The sequence below is a fragment of the Bombina bombina genome, chromosome 2 (genome assembly GCF_027579735.1).
Source record: "Bombina bombina isolate aBomBom1 chromosome 2, aBomBom1.pri, whole genome shotgun sequence".
Classification (NCBI taxonomy): Eukaryota; Metazoa; Chordata; class Amphibia; order Anura; family Bombinatoridae; genus Bombina; species Bombina bombina.
The window spans coordinates 848,584,664-848,604,296 of NC_069500.1; the positions used below are offsets into that span (position 1 = coordinate 848,584,664).

At 35.9% G+C, this 19,633-nt stretch overlaps 1 long non-coding RNA gene across 1 annotated transcript in view; it reads right to left on the bottom strand.

Moving 5' to 3' along the window:
* Nucleotides 1-19,633, bottom strand: part of LOC128648057 (uncharacterized) — a 97,193-nt gene that overhangs the window by 67,504 nt on the left and 10,056 nt on the right. Inside the window, exon 2 of the long non-coding RNA XR_008400488.1 lies at nucleotides 2,620-2,657. This is a non-coding gene — a long non-coding RNA (uncharacterized LOC128648057). The remainder of the gene's footprint in view (nucleotides 1-2,619; nucleotides 2,658-19,633) is intronic.

Below are 19,633 nucleotides of genomic sequence, written 5' to 3' on the forward strand. Positions count from 1 at the left end.
TATAATAAAAACAATAAAAGCAATAATAATACTATAGCACATTATAGAATCTGTTCAGCAATTTATGATTCAAAGCGGACACATTTTAAATGTTTAATTTTAATTTTTTATGGCCTTCTGTTTTGTTTTCTTACTTAAATGGCCACTGTAAGTAAATATTTTCTATGCCTGTTACTAACTAACTACCCCAAATACGCTTTTTATCAATAGCATTTCATTAACATATCTCTACCGTATATCAGAAATCTTGTCTGCAAATGTAATTGTTTTCCAAACCCACTCCGTGGGTATCCTTTGCTCTGTACCAATCCGTTTACAATACCTAGGTTTCAAAATGGCGCTTTAAACACAAAGTTATTGGTTTAAGTATTTTGAACATGCAGTGCTGAAAATAGTGGGCAGGATAACGTGACATCATCGGCGAATAAAAGATATAACTTTTAGAACGTTATGAAACTTCGTTTTGGAGAAAATATAGGTCAGTAGGTTTTAATTAATGTTTATTAACTTTAATATGTTAGTTGTTTAGCTTAAAAATTATAACAGAAAGTAATCCTTTAAAGGGATGCTAAACCCAATTTTGTTTCTGCACCTGGGTAGAGCTTGCTGATTGGGGGCTAAATGTAGCCACCAGTATGCATGCACTATCCAGGGTGCTGAACATAAAATGGGCTGACTCCTAAGATTTATATTCCTTCTTTTCAAATAAAGATAGCAAGAGAATGAAGAAAAAATGATAATATGAGTAAATTAGAAAGTTGCTTAAAATTGCAAGTCCTATCTGAATCGTGAAACAAAAAATTTGGGTTTAGTATCCCTTTTATTCTCAAAACACGTAAAAACACACAAAATAAAAAATAAATATATTTCTACACATCTTGTTAAAGTGTAATCCAGATTTACTTGAAATGTTATTGTCATACTTATTCCTTGTAGGTGAAACAATTCATACTACCTCATGGTACTAATTAATTTCTCGTTGCACCCATCAAGAACCTCTTTTTCCATGGAATATTTAATGTTCCCTTAAGAGGAGTCATTATGCTCTAGACTCTTAAAGGAATAGTCTAGTCAAAATTAAAATGTACTCCTATTATCAATGTTTCTTAGTTCTCTTGATATCTGTATTTAAAAAAGCAAGAATGTAAGCTTAGGAGCCAGCCCATTTTTGGTTCAGCACCTGGGTAGTGCTTGCTGATTGGTGGCTACATATTGGTGTCAATTTATTATATGTCGAGCGGACATGATTCGCTTCAGGGAATCATGTCCGCCCGACATCGCTAAATGACGACATTTAACATTGCACAGGCATTTCTTGTGAAATGCTTGTGCAATGCCGCCACCTGCACATTCACGGCCGCTAGCAGGGGGTGTCAATCATCCAGATCGGATCATGATGATGATGATGATTGCAGTCCGCCACCTAAAAGGTGGCGGACAAGTAAGGAACAGCGATATTACAACCACTGCTTTTTAACTTTTGTTTCCAGCGAGTCGGAAACTTCGGGGGTAGAGAGCAACATTTGCTGGTTTCTAAATCTACCCCTTAGTTACCAATCAGCAAGCGCTACCAAGGGACTGAACCTAAAATGGCCTGGCTCGTAAGCTTTAGAGTCTTTTTTTTTTTTTCAAATAAAAAACAAAGACCAATTGATAACAACAGTAAATTAGAAAGTTGATTAAAATGGCACGCTCTATCTGAATCATGACAGTTTAATTTTCACTAGACTATCCCTTTAAATAACCTTTATCTGTAGGTTATGTCAGAATGCAGCAAAACTAGCTCAAGGTCAGACTGAAATCCCACAGAAGCTTTAGCTCAGCAAACAGAGCTACACAATAGGTATGTTTAACGTGTATCTGTTCAGACAAAAGCAACTTCAACTGAGGGCTGGAGGGGACAACAGTGCAAGGAATATATGGGACTTATATTTTCAGAAAGGTCAACGGTACAATATGAGTGTTTTAAAATTGAAGAGATAAATTATAACACTTCCTTTTCTGTTTCTCAGACTCCCTGTCTAACATCTGGCATCCTTTAGAAGTAAGTGAAATATGTTGACAGGTGCGTATGTGTCTCTAATGACAAGAGAGAGAGAGAAAAAAAAGCAGAATGAGAAAATGTGACAAGGAGAGGAGAATTGCAGAAAAGCAAATACACTGAGAAACATTATTGAACAAAATTGCATTGCTTTACAGACTGAGTTGTTTTTGTATTCCCATGCAGTGAAAAATGTGATGTTGAATGAACAAGTACTGCATACTAATCAGTAATGAATATATACAGTGTGTGTATATATATATATATATACACGGTATATACACACACAAATATATCTATATCTATATACACACACATATATATATATTTTTTTATATATATATATATATATATACTGTATAAAAAGTATATATATATATATATATATATATATATATATATACACACACATACACATATATATATATATATATATATATATATATATATATATATATATATATATATACAAATATATATACACACACACACACACATTAGAGCTTTGTCGTCACCCATTTCTGATTTTATGTAAGTTATTTACACCAAATGTGATATATTAGCATAATTTTACTTACCTTTAAAGAGATTATTTTAACAACTGGTACTAGGCAGTCTAAAAATAAAAAATTAAATAAAGATCAGCATAATAATTAAATGTAAATCAAAATTTTCTATTGCAGTTGTACAAATAGAATATGAGCTTCATTAAATAGTGATTTGCATATATGTAAATAAATGTCTGTTTAGACAGCAAAACTGATTTGATGTTGCATAAAGGTACATTTATAAAGAGAAGTCTAGCAGTAAACATTTTGACTTACATATAGTTTAATATATAATTTTTGTAATTTGGGTGACATTTAAAAGTGGATGACTTAAGAGTATACAAATGGACTGCATAGAATTTGTAACCATTTAAAAATTTCCATTATGAGACAGCTAAAACCAGGATGTTTTCATGTTTGAGGGAGAATTTAAACATTGCCATAACATTTTTGACATTTATTTAAATACTTAAAAAAAAAAATATATATGTTACATAAAATATCCTTAACTCATTGCAGTCAAGGCACCAAAGCCCATAACTTTCTGCATATAAGCAAATAATGTATTAATATGTGAATGGACAAAGTTCTCAGGCAGGGGACCTGTCCGCCCAAGGTTGTGAATACAAGGCTGTCTGCATTTATCATTGCACAAGAAAATGCTTATGCAACCAGTTGCGTGAGCAGGGGCATTGTCAGTCACTCCTGGCACATCAGACCATGGTGATTTATCTCTGCCACATCCACAGCTTTATAAACCGAGCCCATAGCGTTTCTTACCTTTTCAATTTCAACACTGGAATGAAGTATTCTATCACCTAAGCTTGACAATTATTAGGTTCTTTAGTAATTATGTATGACATTTATTCAGAATTATACTGTTCACAAGATAAATGTTTTTACTAACAAACTTTGCATTTAAACAATTTTAATTGTATTTTCTTACAACATACACAAAATAAGCTGTGGATCATTTTAGTCTGAGCTCTCTTCATGCTACTAAAATGATCAAAATTCAGACTGGCCTGAACGGGTGTTCCTTGCACTGTGATATTATTCTTGTAGTTTTCCATTTTTATAATGACATCATAGATAGAGGCAGATTATTGGCCCACCATAGACACAGGTGACATGTATTAACAAGCAAGCTATCTTTGCACATACTTGTGCTTAAACCACGTAGAAAAAAAAGGAAAAAATAATTATATAGAATTTAAAATGTGTTAAGCTCCGTCAAGAATAAATAAACCTTTTAGCATTTAAAAATCTTTTCCGCTCTGCCAAGTATAAATAAATCTGCTTTAAGAATATACAGTGTGTATATATATATATATATATATATATATATATATATATATATATATATATATATATATATATATATATATATATATATATATATATATATATTCCTACCAACTAGTAATGTAATGTGATTGTTTTGTCTTTTTGGTCAGCCCAGTACACAAACAATACATCTGAGCAAAAAGAATACTAGAAATGATCATAAATTCCGAAATCTATATGGACTCCAGAATAACATACACCTAGATTACGAGTTTTGAAAATAACGCCAACAAATTTGCGTTATTGCACTCTCCATAGCGCTGCCATTACAAGTTACTGAAAAACCTCCTTGTGCTTTGCTTTATGGTGCGTTAAGCTCCATACTGCACAAAAGCCAAGGGCTGATTTTACAAGCTTGTGCACGCTTTCCCCCATAGACATCAATGGGGACAAAGCGTTAGAAAAAAAACTAACACCTGCGATCGTGGAAGGGAGATCGCCATAATGCAACTCCATTGATATCTATGGGGAAAAAAAATTATGTAAAAACCTAACACCCTAACATAAACCACAAGTCTAAATACCCCTATTCTGCTGCTCCCCGACATCGCTGACACTAATAAAAGTTATTTAACACTAATCTGCCACCCTCAACATCGCTGACACCTAAATAAACCTATTAACCCCCTAAACCGCCTGCCCCCCACATTGCCAACAATATAATAAAGTATTAACCCCAAAAACCCCAGCCTCCCACATCATAACTACTAATTTAAACCTATTAACCTCTAAACCGCCGTCCCCCCACATCGCAAAACACTAAATTAAACTATTAACCCATAAACCTAACACCCCCCTATCTTTAAATTAAAATTGCAATATAACTAACTTAAAATAAATAAAAACTTACCTGTGAAATAAAAAAAATACTAAGTTTAAACTATAAATTAACCTAAAATAACTATTCTAATAAAATTAAAAAAACTACCAATTAAAAATCTAAAAAAAACTAACACTACGGAAAAAAATAACAAAATCTAACATTACAAAAAATAATAAACACTAAATTACGAAAAATAAAAAACTCTAAGATTACAAAAAATAATAAATGAAATGATCAAAAATAAAAACAATTACACCTAATCTAATAGCCCTATAAAAATACACCTGCTAACCTACAATAAACTTCTAATAGCCCTTAAAAGGGCCTTTTGTACTATAGGAGACCGAGACCATACAGTATTTCTGTTGCAAAATTTCTTTATCTCTTTATTGTTAAATCAAAACTTGATAAATAAGAGTTCATTAAAAAAGGGCCTTTTGTAGGGCATTGCCCTAAGTTAAACAGCTCTTTTACCTTAAAAAATTACTAAGTTCCCCCTTAAAAGTAAACCCCCCCACCCAACCAACCCCCAAAATAAAAAACCTAGCTCTAAAAAATCCTAAACTTCCCATTGTCCCTAAAGGGACATTTGTATGGGCATTGCTCTTAAATGGGCATTCAGCTCTTTTACTGGCCCAAAGCCCTAATATTACCCCCCCCCCCCCAAAAAAAAAACAAAAAAAAAAAAAACTTAACACTAACCCCATAAAATCTACTCCTGAAGTCTGGACATCCATCTTCATCCAGGTGGCGAGAAGTCTTCATACAGGCGGCGACACCTTCATCCATCTAGGGGGCGTCTTCTATCTTCATCCCTGTGGCATGGAGCTGAGCTATCCTGGAGGGCGATGATATCCTGCGCGGAGCGTCTTCTTCATACAATCACCCCCGTACACTAAAGTTAAATGCAAGGTACCCATTTCAAAATGGCGTACCTTGCATACCTATTGGCTGATTTGATTCTTCAAATTCAAATCAGCCAATAGGATGAGAGCTTATGAAATCCTATTGGCTGTTTAAAACAGCCAATAAGATTAGAGCTACTGAAATCCTATTGGCTGATTTGAACAGTCAATAGGATTTCAGAAGCTCTCATCCTATTACAAGTTGTGCGGAGAAGACCGCACAACCTGTAATACGGCGCTATGGAAAATCAAACATACATTTTTTGAGTGCGAAATAGGCGTTGCATTACAGGCTAAAATGCTTGCAGTATAGCTATACTGCCGCGACTCGTAATCTGCATTCCCGGCCATTCCACCCACAATGGCCAATTTTTCAGCGGTATAGGTGTACCGCAAAACTCGTAATCTAGACGATAATAAGCAAATACAATTGCATCTGATAAATGAATATGGCAAATGTACCAGCTAACCAAATTCAGTTTTGGAAAGTAATGCAAACAAATACATTTAAATAAATAAACAAAACATGGCCACAGCTAGGGAACTAGGGTGATCCTGGTGTAATCCAGTACTAGATATTGTGTATCAATAAGGCTGGCTGGATATGTGGGACCTCAAATTATGGGTAGAACCAATGCTTAGTGTCTCTGGTTATTTCTCAGTGTTGGTCCTTTGAGGATCCTGAGCAATTACATCTTCTTTATGTGAGATATTTTGAGCCTTTAATTACAAGGCTTTGGAAACATTTGGAGTGAGTGAACCAGAGTGTGAGTAATCCCCTCTCCTCCTTTTGCTTGTACTGCTTATTCCTTCCATAAAGCTGTTTAAAATAAAACAAAACAAAAAAATGAAAAAAAGCATATTCATCTTTGCATTCTACGGAGCCGAATTATTAAGCTGCGAATGCAGCCGTTTCCGCGCAAGCCTTCAGGCTCGCGGGAAACAAAACTTAAAGGGACAGTCTATTTTCCGAAATAAACTTTCATGATTCAGATAGGGCATGTAATTTTAAAAAAACTTTCTAATTTACTTTTCTCATCAATTTTGCTTTGTTCTCTTGGTAATTCTTAGTTGAAAGCTAAAACTAGTTGGGCTCTTATGTTAATTTCTTAGCCCTTGAAGGCCGCCTCCTGCATTAATGCAGTTTGATATTTTTTCGCCACTAGGGGCATTAGTTAATGTATGCCATATAGATAACATTGTGCTGGTGCACAATATATATATATATATATATATATATATATATATATATATATATATATATATATATATCTCAATATAGGTTGTTAAAACTTGCTGCTAAGTTTTAACTTCTATGAGACACAATTTTTTCTTTTAGATAAGTTATTTTACCAATATTATGAAACAAATCTCCTCAGGGTGTTGACACTGTGAGATATAACTAACACACACGTTGCATTGAACAGTATACAGCAGATAACACTTTGAGCTTGAATGGACTAAGCATATGGTTTGTCAATAGTGGCATATCTCGAGAAAGAGGGTGGCAGGAATTAAAAGGAAATTAAATACCTTCTGCCTTTTTTCAAAATTGTACTTTTTCCCATGCTCCATAGGGAAACCAGCAATCAAATTCCATAACCTGCAAATACTACTGCAAATCTAATATGTGCTTTAGGCAATTTTCAGCATTTTGGAAACCCAGGTTATAGATTTTGATCTTTGGCTTCTTTAGGGAGCGTGGTACAAAGAATATTTTTAACACAAAAGCAAGAGGTGTGTTTAATGTCATTCTTGAGTTTTTGTTAACTCAAAGTAACCTTTCAGATGTAGAAACGTATCACTCTACTCGCTTTTTTAATTTTATTCCTTTTGTCACAAATATATTTTGTTCATATTTATTACATGCAATAAGCACGCCCCCTTAATATTTTCAGCAATAATCTATATAGGGTCAGTTCAATTCATGAAAAAAAAGTGATTACTACTGTGTTGTAAGGAATTTATTTTTCCTTACATGTGACATTAATAGGAACTTATGGTGACCAAAGACCTTATTGTGACTTTGCTAGGCCCCAAATCTCTTAAGCAATTTCATCCTGTATTAACCATAATCACATATAAACTAACTGCACTCCCATGCTTGAAAAACTCAGCGGCATGTTGTTCCTTGCACCCAATGCCTGTTTAGAATCAAATTTTTGTTGTACTTTATTTCAATAACAAAATATTGTGAGGTACAAAATATGGAAATATTGTGCAATTTAGCTAAACACTATTAAGATTCAGAATCAAAGAAAGATGCTATGAAAGACCTTAGGTTTTTTAACCTGAGCTTTAAAGGGACAGTAAACCCGCAAATTTGTCTTTCATAATTTGGACAGAACAATTTTAAACAACTTTCCAATTTAGCTCAGCATGCTAAGGCACTGTGGCTGAGCTCTGTAGCAACCCAAGGGTTGCAGGTTCGATCCCCGGTGAAGTCTACTCAGCCTTTCATCCTTCTGAGGTAGATAAAATTAGCAGCGCCTTGAGACCCTTGCGGGTGATTAGCTGCGCTTTACAAGTACCCAATACAATATATTATCAAATTTAATTTATTATCTTGTTATCCTTTACTGAAGGAACAGCATTGCACTACTGGCAGCTAGCTGAACACATCTAGTTAGCCAATCAGAAGAGAGGAATATGTGCAGGCACCAATCAGCAGTTAGCTCCCACTAGTGTTGGATATGTGCATATTCTTTTACAAGGGATACTGAGAGGACAAAGCAAATGTGAAAATAGAAGTGAATGTAAAAGTGTCTTAAAATTACGTGCTCTATCAGAATCATGCAGGTTTAATTTTGACTTTCCAATCCCTTTAATTGTTTTAGATGTGAGGGCTATAACAATCTATGCTTTCCTAGCACTTTGATTAAGAATCACAACTATAAATATCCCAGTACACTATTGTGGGTCATGCCAGAAGCACTATATGTTCTATGCATAATCTTTTTTTAACAGTTTCCATTTTTGATAACAAGCATATATCATTAGCTAGGGACATCATTTTACAAATATTATGTATACAATATATTAGACCATTAAAACGCTAAAAAACTTACAATGTTTTGCAAATCAAGAGCATTTCAAGAATAAACTAATTTCAAAGCCTAGTGGAATTCATATCCGTGTCTCCTTTGCTGTGACTAACTGGGTACAGAAGTATATGAGATTGGTCTCTGAACTAAATAGTCACTGTGTAGAATGCTGCAGGCTCTCCGACCTCTGCAACAGGTGGAGGGAAAATTGGGGGGAGGGAATATGTATATTACAATTTTTTTCCTTCATCAAATTGTTTATGGGGGGATTAAATGTTGTGTTTAATGTGCCATGAACAATAAAATATACTATATTACACTAAATTTTAACATCAAATATGACACGAAAACCGGCACTGCACAAACACACGCCTAGAGTTTTGTCGGTAATGCTGTGCGGTGCTAACGAGCAGTTTTCCCTCACCGCTCACCTACAGACAATGCTGGTATTACGGGTTTTTACAAACCTGGCATTAGCCACAAAAAAGTGAGCGTGGAGCAAAATTTAGCTCCACATCTCACCTCAATACCAGCGCTGCTTACGGTAGCGGTGAGCTGGCAAAACGTGCTCGTGCACGATTTCCCCATAGGAAACAATGGGGGAGAGCCGGCTGAAAAAAACCTAACACCTGCAAAAAAGCAGCGTAAAGCTCCTAACGCAGCCCCATTGATTCCTATGGGGAAATAAAAGTTATGTCTACACCTAACACCCTAACATGAACCCCGAGTCTAAACACCCTTAATCTTACACTTGTTAACCCCTAATCCGCCGCCCCAACATCGCCGACACCTGCATTATATTAACCCCTAATCTGCCGCCCCCAACATCGCCGACACCTACAATATATTTATTAACCCCTAATCTGCCACCCCCAATGTCGCTGCAACCTAACTACATTTATTAACCCCTAATCTGCCGCCCCCAACGTCGCCGCAATTATATTAAATGCATTAACCCCTAAATCTAATCCTAACCCTAACACCCCCCTAACTTAAATATAATTTAAATAAATCTAAATAAAATAACTATAATTAACTAAATTATTCCTATTTAAAACTAAATACTTACCTATAAAATAAACCCTAAGCTAGCTACAATATAACTCATTATTACATTGTACCTAGCTTAGAGTTTATTTTTATTTTACAGGCAACTTTGTATTTATTTTAACTAGGTAGAATAGTTATTAACTATTTAATTGCTACCTAGTTAAAATAAATTCAACTTTATCTGTAAAATAAATCCTAACCTAAGTTACAATTACACCTAACACTACACTATAATTAAATTAATTACTTAAACTTAATACAATTAAATACAATTTAAAAAAATTATCTAAAGTACGAAAAAAAAACCACTAAATTACAGAAAATAATAAAATAATTACAAGTTTTTTAAACTAATTACACCTAATCTAATCCCCCTAATAAAATAAAAAAGCCCCCCAAAATAATAAAAAGGCCTACCCTACACTAAATTACAAATAGCCCTTAAAAGGGCCTTTTGCGGGGCTTTGCTCCAAAGTAATCAGCTCTATTACCTGTAAAAAAAAGTACAATACCCCCCAACATTAAAACCCACCACCCACACACCCAACCCTACTCTAAAACCCACCCAATACCCCCTTAAAAAAACCTAACACTAACCCCTTGAAGATCACCCTACCTAGAGAAGTCTTCACCCAGCCGGGCCAAAGTCCTCAACGAAGCCGGACGAAGTGGTCCTCCAGGCGGGCAGAAGTCTTCATCCAAGCCGGCCAGAAGTCTTCATCCAAGCCGGCCAGAAGAGGTCCTCCAGACGGGCATAAGTCTTCATCCAGGCGGCATCTTCTATCTTCATCCATCCGGCGCGGAGCAGCTCCATCTTCAAGACATCCGACGCGGAGCATCCTCTTCCAACGAAGTCCAACTGAAGAATGAAGGTTCCTTTAAATGTCATCATCCAAGATGGCGTCCCTTGAATTCCGATTGGCTGATAGAATTCTATCAGCCAATCGGAATTAAGGTAGAAAAAATCCTATTGGCTGATGCAATCAGCCAATAGGATTGGAGTTCAATCCTATTGGCTGATCCAATCAGCCAATAGGATTGAGCTGGCATTCTATTGGCTGATTGGATCAGCCAATAGAATGAAAGCTCAATCCTATTGGCTGATGCAATCAGCCAATATGATTTTTCTACCTTAATTCCGATTGGCTGATAGAACTCTTCTGGCCGGCTTGGATGAAGACTTCTACCCGTCTGGAGGACCACTTCGCCCGGCTTCGTTGAGGACTTCGGCCCAGCTGGGTGAAGACTTCTCAAGGTAGGGTGATCTTCAAGGGGTTAGTGTTAGGTTTTATTAAGGGGGTATTGGGTGGATTTTAGAGAAAGGTTGGGTGTGTGGGTGGTGGGTTTTAATATTGGGGGGTATTGTACTTTTTTTTACAGGTAATAGAGCTGATTACTTTGGGGCAATGCCCCGCAAAAGGCCTTTTTAAGGGCTATTTGTAATGTAGTGTAGGGTAGGGCTTTTTATTATTTTGGGGGGCTTTTTTATTTTATTAGGGGGATTAGATTAGGTGTAATTCGTTTAAAAAACTTGTAATTATTTTATTATTTTCTGTAATTTAGTGGGGGGGTTTCGTACTTTAGATAATTTTTTTAAATTGTATTTAATTGTATTTAGTTTAGGTAATTAATTTAATTATAGTGTAGTGTTAGGTGTAATTGCAACTTAGGTTAGGATTTATTTTACAGGTAAATTTGAATTTACTTTAACTAGGTAGCTATTAAATAGTTAATAACTATTTAATAACTATTCTACCTAGTTAAAATAAATACAAAGTTGCCTGTAAAGTAAAAATAAACCCTAAGCTACCTACAATGTAACTATGTAACTATTGTAGCTAGCTTAGGGTTTATTTTATAGGTAAGTATTTAGTTTTAAATAGGAATAATTTAGTTAATGATAGTTATTTTATTTAGATTTATTTAAATTATATTTAAGTTAGGGGGGTGTTAGGGTTAGACTTAGACTTAGATTTAGGGGTTAATACATTTAATATAGTTGTGGCGACGTTGGGGGCGGCAGATTAGGGGTTAATAAATGTAGGTAGGTGTCGGCGATGTTAGGGACGGCAGATTAGGGGTTAATAAAATTTAACTAGTGTTTGCGATGCGGGAGTGCGGCGATATAGGGGTTAATATATTTTTTTATAGTGGCGGAGATGTCCGGTTTGGCAGATTAGGGGTTAAAAATATTTTTTTAGTGTTTGCGATGTGGGGGGGCTCGGTTTAGGGGTTGATAGGTAGTTTATGGGTGTTAGTGTACTTTTTAGCACTTTAGTTAAGAGTTTTATACTATGGCGTTAGCCCATAAAACTCTTAACTACTGACTTTTAAATGCGGTATCAGTCTTGACAGGAGAGGCTGTACCGCTCACTTTTTGGAAGACTCGTAATACCAGCGTTAGGCAAATCCCATTGAAAAAAAGAGGATACGCAATTGACGTAAGTGGATTTGCGGTATTTTCGAGTCTGACCAAAAAAGTGAGCAGTACACCTGTACCTTCAAGACTCGTAATACCAGCGGTAGGAAAAAAGCAGCGTTGGGACCTCTCAACGCTGCTTTTTAAGGCTAACGCAAGACTCGTAATCTAGGTGACAGTATTTCTCTCTGAGAATTATTTTGGATAAATATATATTATTTTGACCTTTGGACCATTTTTTTTTTCCTCACACAAAAGTCACAAATGAGACATTTTTCCTTAATTTCTCAAATGACAAAAAGTTAAGTATAATTCTAGATAAAGCATGTTATTCCCAATCAGTAATGTTATTTTTTTGATTGCAGCTATAGAATTTATAAAGAATGCTATGTGCAAGGACTAGAGGTCAGCTGCAACCCTCAGTTATTTGACTAGGGGGAGGACCATTCATGAATCAGCATTGCATATCTGAGAAACTAAAATCTTCTCTGGCATTTCGTCAATGGTTTCATTAGCAGTATTCTCCTTGTGGTATTCTTTAGACTTTTAATGAGATGATGATTGATCATTGATCATTATTGCTGCATTCCATGCTCTGAATAAGCTCTGATCACATAACAGTATATGTTCAGCTTCTGTAATGCTGGAAAATACATACAAAGCAGATAGATTCTGAATAAAGTAATCACTGGAAAACTTATATTGTGATGCACAGTAAGAGCGGTAATGAAAATAATGTATTTAAGAAACTACATATGAATTCTAAGAGGGCGTATGAGGAATATTAACTCTAAGTACAGACAGGAAGAAACTTAATTAATAAAGTTTTTTTTTTTCCTCAGGTATTTTATGTAATGCTGGGTTAATAAGTATGGACAGTAGTAATCACATAAATATATAACTTTTCATATAAGGAATCTAAGATTTATTTTTCTCTCCTAATAAAAAATAAATAGATAAATATAGAAATTATGTTAAATTAAGCAAAGCTACATAAAGTTTTATATGAGCAACCATCAAATGAGCATTATTTGTAAAAGTTGCATAGTATTGCTTCCAATGCATAGAACCACAAGTTTTACATTTGACCCTTCTATTGAGTATTTGAATAATCTTGCAGTGATGAAAAACACCAGATGGTATTTGCAAGGAGTCATATGGGCACTGTTGGGAAGATGTAAAACTGAGCAACACTCTGTAGCACTTAAACATATTGGGGTAGAATGCAGTCCCACTGAAAGCTCCTACATATTTCTCCATTATATCAGACACAATGGGGCCGAATTATCAAGATCCGATGCGTCTGTTTCGGCGCGAGCCTCCAAGCTCGCCGGAAACAGCAGTTATGAAGCAGCGGTCTAAAGACCGCTGCTCCATAACTTGTCCGCCTGCTCTGAGGCTGCACACATCAATCTGCCTGATCTCATACGATCGGGCTGATTGACAACCCATGCTAACGGCCGCAAATCTGCAGGGGGCGGCATTGCACAAGCAGTTCACAAGAACTGCTTGTGCAATAATAAATGCCGACAGCGTATGCATTTATCGATGTGCAGCGGACATGTAATGCTACATCGTTTCGTGTCTGCTCGCACTTTCATAAATCGGCCCCAATGTTTTTCAACTCAAAGAAACACAAAACCCATTTTTTTTTCTCTTTTATGATTCACATAGAGCATACCTCTATTACTACATTCTGTTTGTTATCTTGTGTTAAAAAACATGCACGTAAGCTCAGGAGCGTGCACGTCTGGAGCACTATATGGCAATAGTTTTGCAAAAATGCTATACACTTGCAAGAACACTAAATGGCAGCACTGTTTCCTGCCATGTAGTCTTCCAAGCACCTACTTATTCATCTCTTCAATCAGATTTTTTTTATTTCAATAGAATGTTTTTAAATAAAATGCCTTTTTAATGAAAAATATATCTACATATAGTTTATATTTAAAGCACATTATAATATAAAGGTTTTTCATCCTGAAATAAGGAGTCGTTTTTAATTATGTAGCATGAGGCTGTAAATGTTTAATTTTTTGTTAAATTAATGCCATGAATCCATTCATGGGGACGATTTATCAAGTGTCTGGCAGACATAATCCGCTGTAGCGAAACATGTCCGCCAGACATTGCTAAATGCCGACAGCATACGCTGTTGGCATTTATCATTGCACAAGCAGTTCTGGTGAAGCTTGTGCAATGCCGCCCCTGCAGATTTGTGGCCGCTAGCAGGGGGTGTCAATCCTACATCGGGCGGATTGCAGACCGCAGCCTCAGAGGCAGCGGACCAGTTATGGAGCAGCCTCAGAGCACGCGGACGAGGTAAGGAGCTGCGGTCTTAAGACCGCTGCTTCTTAACTCCTGTTTCAGGTGTATACGGTCCCATTCAGGCCGTGATAAATCCGCCCTACAGTGCCATGCTCTCCCTGAGGTTCCTGTAAGAATATTTTTACATTTTTTTGTGTCATATCATATTCTTAGTTTTGTAGTTCTCAAAACTGTGAATTTGTGTCTGCAGAAATAAGCTGCCTCTTCTCCACATGAACAATGTTGTAAAATAAATAAATATAAAGATTTGAGAAATGGGGGCTGATTTATTGTGCCCCGAATGATGCTATATGCAGCTGTTTCCACGCAAGTCTTCAGGCTCCTGAACTCATCCACCACCTCTGAGGTGGCGGACAGCAATCAGCCTGATCGGATAAGATCGGGTTGATTGACACCACCTGTTAGGGACCGATTGACCACAAATCTGCAGGGGGCGGCATTGCACAAGCATTTCTAGTGAAATGCTTGTGCAATGATAAATGCAGACAGCGTATGCTACCACAGATCATGTCTGTCCGCACATTTATAATAGACTTTAAAGGGGCATAAACACAAAATCATTCTTTTAGGATTCAGATAGTGCATATCATTTTCAGTTTAACTTTATTTTATCAAATTTGCTTAATTCTCTTGCTATCCTTTGCTGAAAGAGAGCAATGCTGTACTGGGAGCTAGCGGGCCACATTGGGTGAGACAAGACTACCGGAGGGAAAGTCTATCAATGGCAGATCAGTAATACAAAAAGTCGAGGACGCAACACTTCCGGTTGGAATTGAAGGAAGAATCAACGTCCTGGTAAAGATACAGATGGGTCAGCGTCTACCTCAGATTCCACGGGGGACTCAGAAAACGAGGTCGCTTCAGGAGAGGTGGCAAACGCTAAATAAAAGCTACGGAGCAGGAGCAGCGGATCAAAAGAAAGAGGGCTGGCCCAAACGCATGCCGAGGAAACGCTAGTGGTAAATATATCACATTATACACCATCACCTGTAGAGACTGCAACACTTGAAAAAGGATTGTCCTTTTGTCCGGTAACCAACTGACTTTTTTCTCTTGCAACAAGAATTATTTCAGTTTTTCAGGACACTTAAATTGAAATCATTTTTTTTTTGGGGGGGTCCACAATATCCATGTAATACTAGTCTGGACACTAATCAGTCTGATAATGCTAAAGGTGTTAATTTATCTTTGAATAATTTAGGTCTGAGAAACAAAAGTGCGTTCTTGCCAACCAGGTATGACCCTAGCATTGATGTGTACATTAAATTGGTGTCCTAGGATATTAAAAATTGACACATGATTTGCATGCCTACAAAAAAACGATAAAAATAACTTCACTAAGCAAAATAAAGAAGTTGTGGATTCCTTGGTTAAAAATACAGAGATCTTTTTAAAGGAGGCTGACAAGGGGGATGCTATAGTTATTTTAAACAGGGACTACTATATTGAGGAAATTAAACAACAGTTGTCTGATAGAGAGGTATATTTACAAGTGGATAATAGTCCTCTGTTTTAAGTAGAAAGAGAAATACAAGCTTGCAACTCTAGAGCAATGAAATATGATATAATCTCAAAGGATACTGCTAAATTTTTAATTATGGCTGATCCCAGAATCCCTATTTTCTACACTTTACCAAAAGTGCATAAGAATCTGAACAGACTCCCTGATAGGCCTATTGTCTAAGGGGTGGGATCCATTCTTTCAAATATTGCAATTTATTTGGACAGGCTCCTCAGACTGTTTGTGGAAAAATCTAACTCTTATATTAGAGACACTGGGGACTTTCTGAATAAATTGCAAAATGTGGTTTTACCCACTGCTAAATATATTCTATATAGTCTAGACGTTTCCAGTCTATATACCTCCATTCCCCATGTTAGCGGTGTTGGGGTCGTGAAACCATATTGGCTCAGGCAAAAATGTACAATATACAAGAAATTGAATTTATTATTGAACTGCTGGAGATTGTTTTACACTGTAATTTTTTTCTTTTTCAAGATCAATTCTATTTGCAATTACAGGGAATGCTATGGGTTCCAACGTCGCCCCTACATATGCCAGACATGAATGCTTTTGAAGAACATTTTGTTTATGAAAATGCATAATTTATTCAATATGGCGCCACATGGTGGCCCAATATTGACAATATTTTTGGTTTATGGATGGGCGACGTTGGAACCCTGTTGGATTTTGTATCTTCCCTTAATGGTGCAACTAAATGCATTAGTTTCACTTCGGAGTATAGTGAATGCTCCATTAATTTCTTGGACACCAGGGTATACAATGGTCATAATGATATTGAAATTGATTTGTATAGAAAAAAGGTGGAGAGGAATAATATTTTACATTATGAGAGTTCACACCCTTTAGCTTTAAAGAAGTGTTTACCTAAACTCAATTTCTCAGGGTGCGTAAAATAGTCACAAATACTGAAGTATTGGACACCAGATTGAAAGAAATGGCTATGCTTTTTAGACATAGAGGCTATCCATAGAGAAGAAGAGGGAAGAAGTGCTGAAAATTCTCAAGTCTACACTTTTGGCTTCAAATATGCAAAATAAAAAATCTGAGAATGGGGACAGAATAACCTTTGACTCTCAGTTTAATAATCAAAGCCCAAAAATTTTGAAAATTATCAACAAACATTGGGCCATTTTGCAACAGAGCAATACTCATAATATAATTTAAAACAATCCTGATAGCAGCCTACGAGAATAATAATAATTATTTTTATCCCAAGTTTTAAATATTGTTGTTTTCATTGGCCCTGAAGTGAGGATTTCCCTTTATAGGTAAGTATCTAGATGATATACACTCACCGGCCTCTTTATTAGGTACAGTTGCTTGGTAGCACAAATTGCTAATCAGCCAATGACATGGCAGCAACTCAATGCAATTAGGCATCTAGACTTGGTGAAGACGACTTGCTGACGTTCAAACCGAGCATCAGAATGGGGAAGTAAGGTGAATTAAGTGACTTTGAACGTGGCATGGTTGTTGGTGCAAGATGGGCTGGTCTGAGTATTTCAAAAACTGCTGATCTACTAAGAACCATCTCTAGGGTTTACAGAGAATGGTCCAAAAAAGAGAAAATATCCAGTGAGCAGCAGTTGTGCAGACAACAATGCCTTGTTGATGTGAGAAGAGAATGGGCAGACTGGTTCGAGATGATAGAAAGGCAACAGTAACTCAAATAACCACCCGTTCCAACCAAGGTATGCAGAATACCATATCTGAATGCACAACTCATCGAACCTTGAAGCAGGTGGGCTACAGCAGCAGAAGACCACACCGGGTGGCTACTTCCAACAGACTAATGCACAATGTCACAAAGCTCAAATCATCTCAAACTGGTTTCTTGAACATGACAATGAGTTCACTGTACTCCAATGGCCTCCACAGTCACCAGATCTCAATCGAATAGAGCACCTTTGGGATGTGGTAGAACGGGAGATTTGCATCATGGATGTGTAGCCGACAAACCTGCAGCAACTGCGTGATGCTATCATGTCAATATGGACGGAGATATCTGAGGAATGTTTCTTTATGTACTTTATGTTTATTCAAATAGAAAAGCAGCAGAATGTAACCCATAATTCACATGAATGGACGATACACACAAATCAAGGTAGTATATTTGCTTGAAACTGTACAAATGCTAGTTTCTTGTTTTGTAAACCCCATGTTGAATCTATGCCATAAAGAATAAAGGCAGTTCTGAAGGCAAAAGGGGTCTAGCCCGGTACTAGCAAGGTGTACCTAATAAAGTGGCCGGTGAGTGTATAATCACATTTTCTCATTCTAAAGGACCCACCTACATGTAGCAATAACATCTCTAAAAAGCAACAAATTATTAATTTCCTTAGTTAATTCATTATCTTTTGCATGCAATAGAAAGCTTGGAGCAAGAAGTTTGATTTATTCAGTTTTTACTGCCGATATTGTATTAAACACTGTCCCAGAAATCCATTCTAAGGCTATTTTTAACAAAGCTGCTCTATTTTACAATCTAACACTTTGAAGGTTTTATCCTCCTTTTGTCTCGGTTAGATATTAAACAAGGCAGCATCTGTATTGAGCAAAGTAAATCTGGGAGTACATTAATTTTATATAGAGCAACTCTATCCATCAAAGATAGATGTAATTTGATCCAAGTTTTTTACATTAACCCCTTAAAGGTTACCCTGTACGTCGCTGGTTTTTCTATGGGGATAGAATTTTTAATAGTGCGGTCTGGCAGCCAGCGTTGTATGGAGTATGTTATGGTCGTTAAGGGGTTAAAATTTATTGTATTAGTTGCCTTAGGGAAATTTATTCTGTACCAATATTTAAGGTTTGCTGAAATAAAAATTCCCTGAAACTTAATTGTGTTTACTTTCTTAAAGGGGAGTATTATTTATTCTGAGTAATTATTTAACCATAACACTTCAGATTTTGCTATATTGATTTTATATCCTGAGATCAAACTGTAACTCTGAATTAAAGATATAATTTTTTCAAAATACACTTTTTGGATTTGTAATAAAAAGTAATAGTTTATCAATATGCAATGCTAATTTTAATTTAACTGTCCCCAACATAATTCCTGGGAGCAACTATCTAAGATTTATTGCAAGAGGTTATAATAGTAACGTGAATAATAAAGGTGACAAGGGGCAACCCTGACAAGTACCCCTTTATAAAGAGAAAGATTGTAATAAAGTCTGATTTATAATAATAATGAGAATTGGAATTTAAGTATTTATTTATTAATTATATTATTTAAAAAAAAATCCCTAAATAATTAAATCTCGGTAGAGATGCATATAAGAATTTCCACTCAACTCTATCAAACTATTTTCAGCATCTACAGCGAATAGGAGGGAACCCTGCTCTAATCTTGCATTATTTTTCCTATCAAGTCTTTTATTATCTATAGTATGTTAGATAACACACATATTTTTCCCTATATACCTCCCTTGCATAAATCCTGTTTAATCGGGATGTATCAGATCTATCATTACACCCTTTAATCTTTCTGCCAAGATTTTAGCAAGGATCTAATCCTGATTCAATAGGGATATTGAACTATAGGATTGAATTGATAATGGATCTTTATCTGGTTTTAATATAACAATAATATGTGTT